The following is a 7,981-nucleotide window of genomic DNA, read 5'->3' on the forward strand; positions in this document are numbered from 1 at the left end:
AACCCCGCTGGGTCCCATCCGCCCCAGCTCAGCTACAGACACTGACTACCAAAACTGCCCTCACACCGCAGGCGTTCCAGTTACCGCTGCAAGGACCTCCAAAGTCAATCCCTTTAGCTGTCGGGCTGCTTCCGACTCCTCCGAAAGGGCTGGGGAGTGGGTGGCGGAGGTAAGGATGGTGGGGACCTGCGAACAGTTGCTTGAGCTTCATCTACAGATCCTGCCAGAGTTTGTCTTCTGCTTGTCGGCGCTGAAGGCAAGAACGGGAGTAAATCTGGCTACTACAAACGCCTTCAGCCTCAGCCTGCCTGGCGGAGCCCTGCCCCGCACAGGCACTGCCACTCCACCTCCACAACCCGCTCAGAGCAGCAGAGCTGCCCCTGGGACCAATCCTGCACAGTGTTTACCTGTGCGCTGCGATGTCTTGTGTGAATCAAGCCTTGAACCCGCTCCAAATTTCTTGTCATATCAACTCAAATTTTGGCAGCGGCTCAACCCACATCTTATCTCGAGCAGAGCTCCTTGGCAGCAGGCACTTCCCTGTTGTGTAATTTAATGATGTTATGGCTGGCTTGCAAACAGTAAAACAGAAAGGCCGTGACGTTATCTTAATAGGATTTTGCTTGCTGAACTCTGAATGTCACTGGCACTGCTCCCCAGCGTAGCAGAGGGGACGCAAACCACCCCAGCGCCAGCAGCTTCTGCTGCTCGCACACAGCATCAATTAAAATTCAAGGTTCAAGGCATTTATCTCCTACAACCCCTTGCATCTGATCCCTGCTAAAATCCCACGTGCACCAAGCTAGCTGGCTGCTAACCCGCTCCGAACACAGGGTTTTTGCGGCAGCAGCGTGTTTGTTTTCTTCCTCCACCAAATCTCAGCGGCCCCCGTCGCCGATGCACCGGATCGACGTCGCGAGGAGCTGCTGAAAGCCTCAGCGTGCTAATTGCGCAGATATCCTCCTCTCCTAGTGCCATATTTTAATACACATTTCAACTGCTTTCACGCATTCGAGGGACTTTAACACCCAAGCACAGCGTGTCCCCAAAGGTTGCTGGTTGATAGCTTTCTGCTGTAAAACCGAGCCGGCGAGCCGCGCTGGGCCAGCCGGCAAACTAGATAAGATTACATTTTCCACGCCTGAAAAGAAAAGGTTGTAATAAATCCTTTGAAGGACTAAATCTGGGTGATTATAAAATGCATATTTTCCCTGCTTCCATTTTACCTCTTTATTAGGAAAGGAAGCGAGGGCGGTTTGTAAATAGCTGGGAATCCCCGCCTGGCACGAGGCCCTGGGATTTGTTCAAAGTGGCCATTTGTTTTCTTGCGGTCTCCGATAGACGCTGCCCCGCGCTCCGCCGGGACCTGCGGGAGAGGAGCTTGTAATGGACTTTAATGGAATTAGGGGCTTTTATGGAGGTCGGCTCAGAGCGGCGTGACTCTCGCTGGGAAGCAGGGGAGGCACTGTGGATTCCTTAGCAGAAACATGTGGAAAACACAGAGCGAAAGCTGGAACGCGAGGCGTGGAAGGGGAGGGAATCACTTGTGAGCGGGCTGATGGAATCGGAAGGAGGCAGGCAAGCTTTCAGGAAAAAAAAAAAACAACAAACACCTTCTTCAGGTTGCAAGCAGGTTTCGGGGGGACACATTTAGCTTCTGCCAGACCCCTCCTTCCCCCTGTGGTCCTGAAAATAACCTGAACCTCTTTCCTGGGTGGGTACCAAAGGCTGCGGATCAGAGCATCTTCTCTCGGGAGGGACCTTAAAAGGGATCTCACAACCCTTGCACCCCAGAGCACGAGGCAGCACGTTCGCAGAGCAGTTTGGAGATGGGGTGAAGTGGAGTGGGGTGGAGGGCAGTGCCAGGGCGTCTTATAGCCCTCCAGATCTCCTATCATTTTCCTTTTACTCTTCCCTACTTACACTTCCACCCCTGGGACCCCACTCCCCCTCCTACCAGCCCCAGCTCACATTCCGACTCCTGCACAGTCCATACTCCACAAAAAAACATTTGCCCACCGCCAACCGCACTCCTGCAGCTCCCACCACCCTGGGATGAACAGCCCGGGGTGCGCAGGGGCTGGGCACCATCACTGACACGACCAAGAAAAGCAAAAGCATTTACATTCGTGGGGAGGAAGGAAATGTTCTGCAGCCCTGCCTCCTCTGCCACAGCCCTACTGCGCTGCTCGCCTTGGAAGTGCTTGGCACTTTTCCCCACCTTGTAAATAAGTGATTACTGTGATGAAAATAATTAAGCAACCTAGCCTTTTAAGTGACTAATAGAAGGCAATAATTTATATGTGTGAGGTTTATGGAAGTGATGGAGGCCTTTTAGCAGTTCTCGCTGAGGAACTTTGTTTTGGGTCTTTGGGGGTTTTTTAAACATATCAGAGCACGGAATAACGAAGCCTAAAGACCTGCAGAGCATGGATGAGACCAGTCACTCACCACTTCAAGATTTCGGTGGCCCTGGGACTGCTGCAATACAACAAAGCCTTGCCCCAACGTGACACCCAACAGCTCAGCCCCCACTGGGCTGGAGAAAGCACGGGAGCCCCAGGCTTTGCCCAGACTCTGCTTTTCCAGCCCAGGGGATGACGCTGCATCCAGCCCTGGTGTGGTGGGTGACGAGGGAGGTGAGGACATGCCCACCTGCCTCCTCAAAGGATGCTGAAGACCAATAATCTGCTTGACAGTGCCTTTTAATCACTGTCTCCCTGGGCCATAGCTGAATGGATGTCCTAGAGGTGTGAGGCTTGCTAGAGCATTACCAAATTCCCAGGCAATCTGAACTCTTGTGCACATTCATAATTAAAAATTCCCTGCTAAGTCGCGTGTTTTTGTAAAAGCATTATCGTTCCTCTGAGCTCCGTGTCCTGCAGCATCCTGCAGAAGGCTAGCAGGAGGCAATTCAGACACAGAACAATTTTCCTCCTGCTGGAAAAAGGCAGATTTCTGCTCCTCGGGGACACAGCAGAGAGAGAGAAAGGAAAAAAAAAACAAAACCAAACCAAACCCCGACCAAAAACCCCAAGCCCAGACTGTAATCTGCGAGGCCACATTTCACATCTGTTTTTGCAATGTTAACTTTTATAAAAGGGCTGGGAATAACACAATCAATTTACTTTTCATTTTGGAGGGTTATAAATTTAAAAGCAAGGCTGGTGCACAGTGGAGCTGGAACACCGAAACTTATTTTCAAAAAAGCCAACCCTCTACTTACAGCAAATGTTGCTCCACTGAAAACAAAAGTGATTGTATGTATTTTTAGGCAATACTGATTTTTGAAAGTTACCATACTGATTAACTCCAGATGATCCCAAAAGAACCACAGAAAATAACCCAAGTTTGGGAAAGGTCAGTCCTTCCCGCAGTTGCTCCATGGACCCAAAACTTCTTGATCTATATTAACACCATAAATTAGACGTGTAACGCTATTCCAGAAACACCAACCGCTCCCCAGGCTGCTGTTCTCATCCCTCTTGTTTGCAGGCTTCAGAAGATAATAAACGAGGCGAGATGTCAGCACATCTTCCCACTCCCTCAGCTCTCTTCATTAGAGAAAGGCTCCTGACATGCCCTCACAAAGCCCGCTCCGATTTTGTGCTCGGGGGCAGGCAGAGGACCAGGCAAGGATTCAATTAGCAGCCCACCTTTGGTTCATTTTTCATAAGCCTCACTTAAAAGTCGAGGTCAGCAAGGCTCTGATGTGCTGTGACTACAGACGATCACGCTGCCCGAGAACCTCTAATTGCTTCCTCGTGCTAAGCTGTCCCCTCCTCCCTTTGGCTGGAAGCGCTCTGGGGCAGAGTCTGTCCCTTTTCCTTCTGGCCTCCATGCTTCAGCATCTCCCCCACCATGGCCAGGGCTCTTTGGCCAACATCTCCAAGCCCCAACAGAGGTCCAACAGGCCTATCACAGGTGGAGGCATGCTGTAAGCTTGCGGGTTGAACCCACAGCTCAGGACTTGGGTGAAGTTGCAAAAATCAGGTAGAAATAAGCACCAGCAACTGTGCTGTCAAGAAACCCGCTTTCAACCCACGGCTCACACCACCAAATGTGAACACCCCAGGCTCCCAGGCTCTCCTGACACAAGCAAAGATACAGAAAAGGGCTGAAAACCAAAACCAGCCATGAGGGGACCAAAAGGGAACCCAGCCACCCTCATGTTGGGAGAACCGCGGCTGCCGGCCTGGTGAAGGGGTCAAGGACACACATCCCAAGTCTTTCCCCTGCTACAAGGAGGAATAAAGGCTTAAAACAATAATAAAGAGATGAACAGAGATCTTGCTATGACTAAGGCTAGCTCAAAGGAAACACTCATGGAAAGAGGGTTCTTCTTGACAGATGGATTCAATTTCAATGTGCAAGGAAATAGTCTTCTGGGATCAAGGCTGCTCCAGTGAGAAGAGAAGTTTTCAGCTGAGAAACAAGGGGACATGGTGCTAATATAATCTCTGCCTCCACTTTTACTACCAGGAAGAAATAAAATACAGTTATGGCCACAAATAAAATAAAAATAAAAATAAGGCAGACAGAAAGAAGGAAGGAGATACAAATACATATGAGAAGGCAATTACTGACCAAGTTGACTAAGGAACTGGATGTGACCAATGAGAAGCAGCTAAAACGTTTATACAGTAACGAAAGCAGCCTGGGCAACAAAGTGGAGAAACTTGAATTATTTGGGCAGGACACAAAACAGGATACAAGGGAGATGAGAGGAACAGGGTGAAACAGAATTCCTAACTGGAAGATACACAACTGCAGCATCCAACACTGCGAGGGCTTTGGAAGGAGTTCTTGGAAGAGGCAGAGGCAGATGGAAAATGGGAAAAAAATGCAGCATGAGTTAACCGTAGGTGGACTGTGCCAGAAAACCTGACGACTGATGTTCCAGATACAAGAAAAGCAGCAGATCTGATCCTGGTTTCCTTCAACAACACATTCCCCACGCTGCCTGCCCAGGAGGCGGCTACTGATGGGAGAGATCGTGGGGCTGAGGGCAAGATTCGTGAGGTGGGCAAAGACCCAGGCAGAGGAGACGAAGCCCAGAGCATCCCGCGAGCCTCTGTGGTAGCCAGCCAGCCCCTCAGCCAGCCAGCCCCTCAGCCAGCCTTCAGCTCTCCACAGCTCAACTTGAATTTCACCCCAAGTCCCAGGTAATGGTTTGACCCTGAATCAGCGACTTGCTGTCCTGACAGAGACATTCTACGAGGCTTCAGCACCACACGGCACGTCCTGCACCTACGGCAGCGAGCTGTAAGGTTCAGCATGCAGAGACCTGGGCGAGGCACCAGCACACAGGGGTGAGGTGCAGCAGGGACAAAAAAACAGATGAAAGATTGTACCATTGAGAGGAGAGATGTTCTGGAAGTGTAGGAGCAGGGCGGACAAAGAACAATTTTAGGCTGAGGTCTGGTCAGAATAGGAAGGGAATAAATCAGGGTGGATGCCTGGGACAGCCAGAGCCAGGAGTGCCGGGGCCAGGCGGTCGCATCCCCACCAGCATGTCGGTACCTGCCCGTTTTCAGGAACACCAGCCACGGCCGGCACGTGCCTGTCTCCAGTCCCTGGAGCTACAGGCAGAAGAGCCAGTACGTGGGCACCAGCTGTTCCAAAACACCTGTATGGATGAGACAGAGGAGACACCACGCAAGAGGTACATGTGTAACGGCACCTCCAAGGGGGACCTGGCCCAGAGAGGTGCCAAGTACCCAAATCCACAGCACCCACCCACGGGGGTGCCCAGACCTTGGAGGACACCTGGGAGCTCAGCGGTGACCAAGCACCTCCCCACCGGTTCTCGGGGAGATCTGGGATGACCATGAGTGAGGTGGAGCCATTCCTGGTCCCCTCCACAGGGGCATCAACAGCCAAGACCTCTGGTCATAACAAAGGGTGACGGTGGCAGCCGCCCCCCACGCCCGCAGCCCCGCGGAGGTGCTGGCAACCAGCAGCAAGCTGCTAGCAGATGGCAGAGACGCAGGGGGCACGGGGAGGAGGGGCCACGAGATGCTGGTGGCTTTTGGGAGGGATGGCCGCAGCCGAGCCGGTTCCCATCCAGGACGACAGCTTGCATATGGATAAACAACGAGATAATTACAACCTTTGGGGGCGGGGAGAAAAGCCCATGGCTGCAGTGTCCTCCTGCTGCCAGCTCCTGCAACCCATGCGTCCCGCCCGGCTCCCTTCGCAGCCTCATCACGAGAAAATTACTCGCCATAAAAGCCCTGGCTAGAGCACGGCATTAGATACAGCTGTGAAACCATTTATCTATTGATAGACCCCTATTGTCAGGGACTGGGGTTTGGCTTTCGTGCGAGCGAGCAATTTGGAAAAAAAAAAAAAAAAAAAAAAAAAAAAAAAAAAAAAATCCAGCAAAAATGACAACCCAAAAAACCTACCAACCAACCAACAAACAAATAAAGAAGGAGAGAGACAATACCCGACAGCTTGCAGGGTTTCCAGGCCTCTGCCAGCTGGGAAGCTAAGCGTATGAAATATGCATCGCACTGAACAAAGCAAACCTCAACGCTCAGTGCTGGAGAGCTGTAACCCTTTCCTGTGCGCCGGAGCCAGGCACGGCGAGAGCAGCATCGCCGGGCTGCCAAAAAGTTATGGGGAAAAAAAAAAAAAAGACCAGGAGAAAAAGCACCCGGGGCTGTGGGTAAGGATTACGGAGCCTGCCTATGTGGTCGGATGCTCAACAGGCAGCTGCTTAAGGTAGGTTAAAAGTTTAGGGACCGCTTCGGGCGTGAGTGGCTACAGGAGCAAGAGCTGGGATGGCTCCAAGAAGGCAAAGCTGCTGCTGTGCCCCGACATCTGCTCCCACCCCTCCGCTCCCCGGGGATGCGGCGGAGGAGAAGCCCTTGGAGCGCTCTCTCCAGGGGCCCACGCTCAGCATCGCCACGGTCCTGCGCAGGGAGGAGGTGGGGGACACCGTGCCAGGGCGCTGTGACCCGGTCAGGGAGTGCCCACGCTGTCCCAGGCCAGGTCACAGAGCATCCTCGGCTGGGAGCAGAGCGGGCAGCGGCGGGGTCTCGTCAGGCTGCAGCACCTCGCTTTGGTGTTGGCAGCGATGGTGCAGCTTCAGGCAGGGCACGGCCCACGGCCCGCGGCTGCGTCTCGGCTCAGCTCACGGCTCGGGGTGCAGCAACGATTTGCAAGGAATCGGCGTGAGAGCCAGCTAGAAAACGTGAGCAAACGGGATGTGACGGAGCACAAGGCTCAGGAGAGCTGGAGCAGGGGCGTGAGAGGAATCCAGCACTCTAATCAAGGGATGGGAGAAAACGAAGGGAGGAGCAGAGATCCGGCAAACTTTCAGCTAAGTAGATTATTGATCTTCAGGGTGTGCCAGAAACCAGCTTTGCAAATTACAGCAGTCCCCTGCTGCGAGCTCGGGCACTTACCGGATGGCAAAGCAGAAACGCTCCCCACCTCCCCGCTCCTGCCACCCACACGCCTTCCCCCGCCGAGCTCCTGTTTGCACCTCACCGAGGCAGGACACACAAACGTGTCCGAAGGGTGACGAGGTGAAAGGAGACAGCGCGATGCCCTGGCATCCAACGGGGGAGGCCGTGTTAGTGGGGAAGAAACAGCTCAGAGAGAGTTTGCTGTCTTCTGTTGTCGAGAGGGAGCAGAAGGCCGAAAGCTCAGCCCAACGCGAGCGGGGAAGGCGGCGACCTTGCGAGGCTCGGCACAGCTAAGCAAATAATTTCCTTGGCAAAGGCAGGCGCTCTTTCCGCTCCCAGTCAGGAGGGTTTCTGCGCAGCGGAGCCGAGGTGTGAACGCCTTGCAGATTGCCCTGACAATGTGCCTAACCCCGGCTCCAAGATCACCTGCTCGCAGGAGCCGTGAGAAGTGACAGCTTGGAGCCCAGCTCTTAGCAGGGTGCTCAGCATCCCGCCGGATCTGCCCCGCCGTGCTCGCCCTCAGCCCTCCATGCTGCCGGGCACGGGCGCCCCACGGCACCGCC

The 7,981-nt window shown here is 53.4% G+C and overlaps 1 protein-coding gene across 5 annotated transcripts in view; it reads right to left on the bottom strand.

The window, feature by feature from the left end:
• ACSF3 (acyl-CoA synthetase family member 3) overlaps window positions 1-7,981 on the bottom strand; it is a 63,377-nt gene that overhangs the window by 28,845 nt on the left and 26,551 nt on the right. The gene's annotated exons all lie outside the window — the stretch shown is intronic.

Source organism: Athene cunicularia, assembly GCF_003259725.1.
Source record: "Athene cunicularia isolate RWA chromosome 11 unlocalized genomic scaffold, athCun1 chr11_part2, whole genome shotgun sequence".
Taxonomy (NCBI): domain Eukaryota; kingdom Metazoa; phylum Chordata; class Aves; order Strigiformes; family Strigidae; genus Athene; species Athene cunicularia.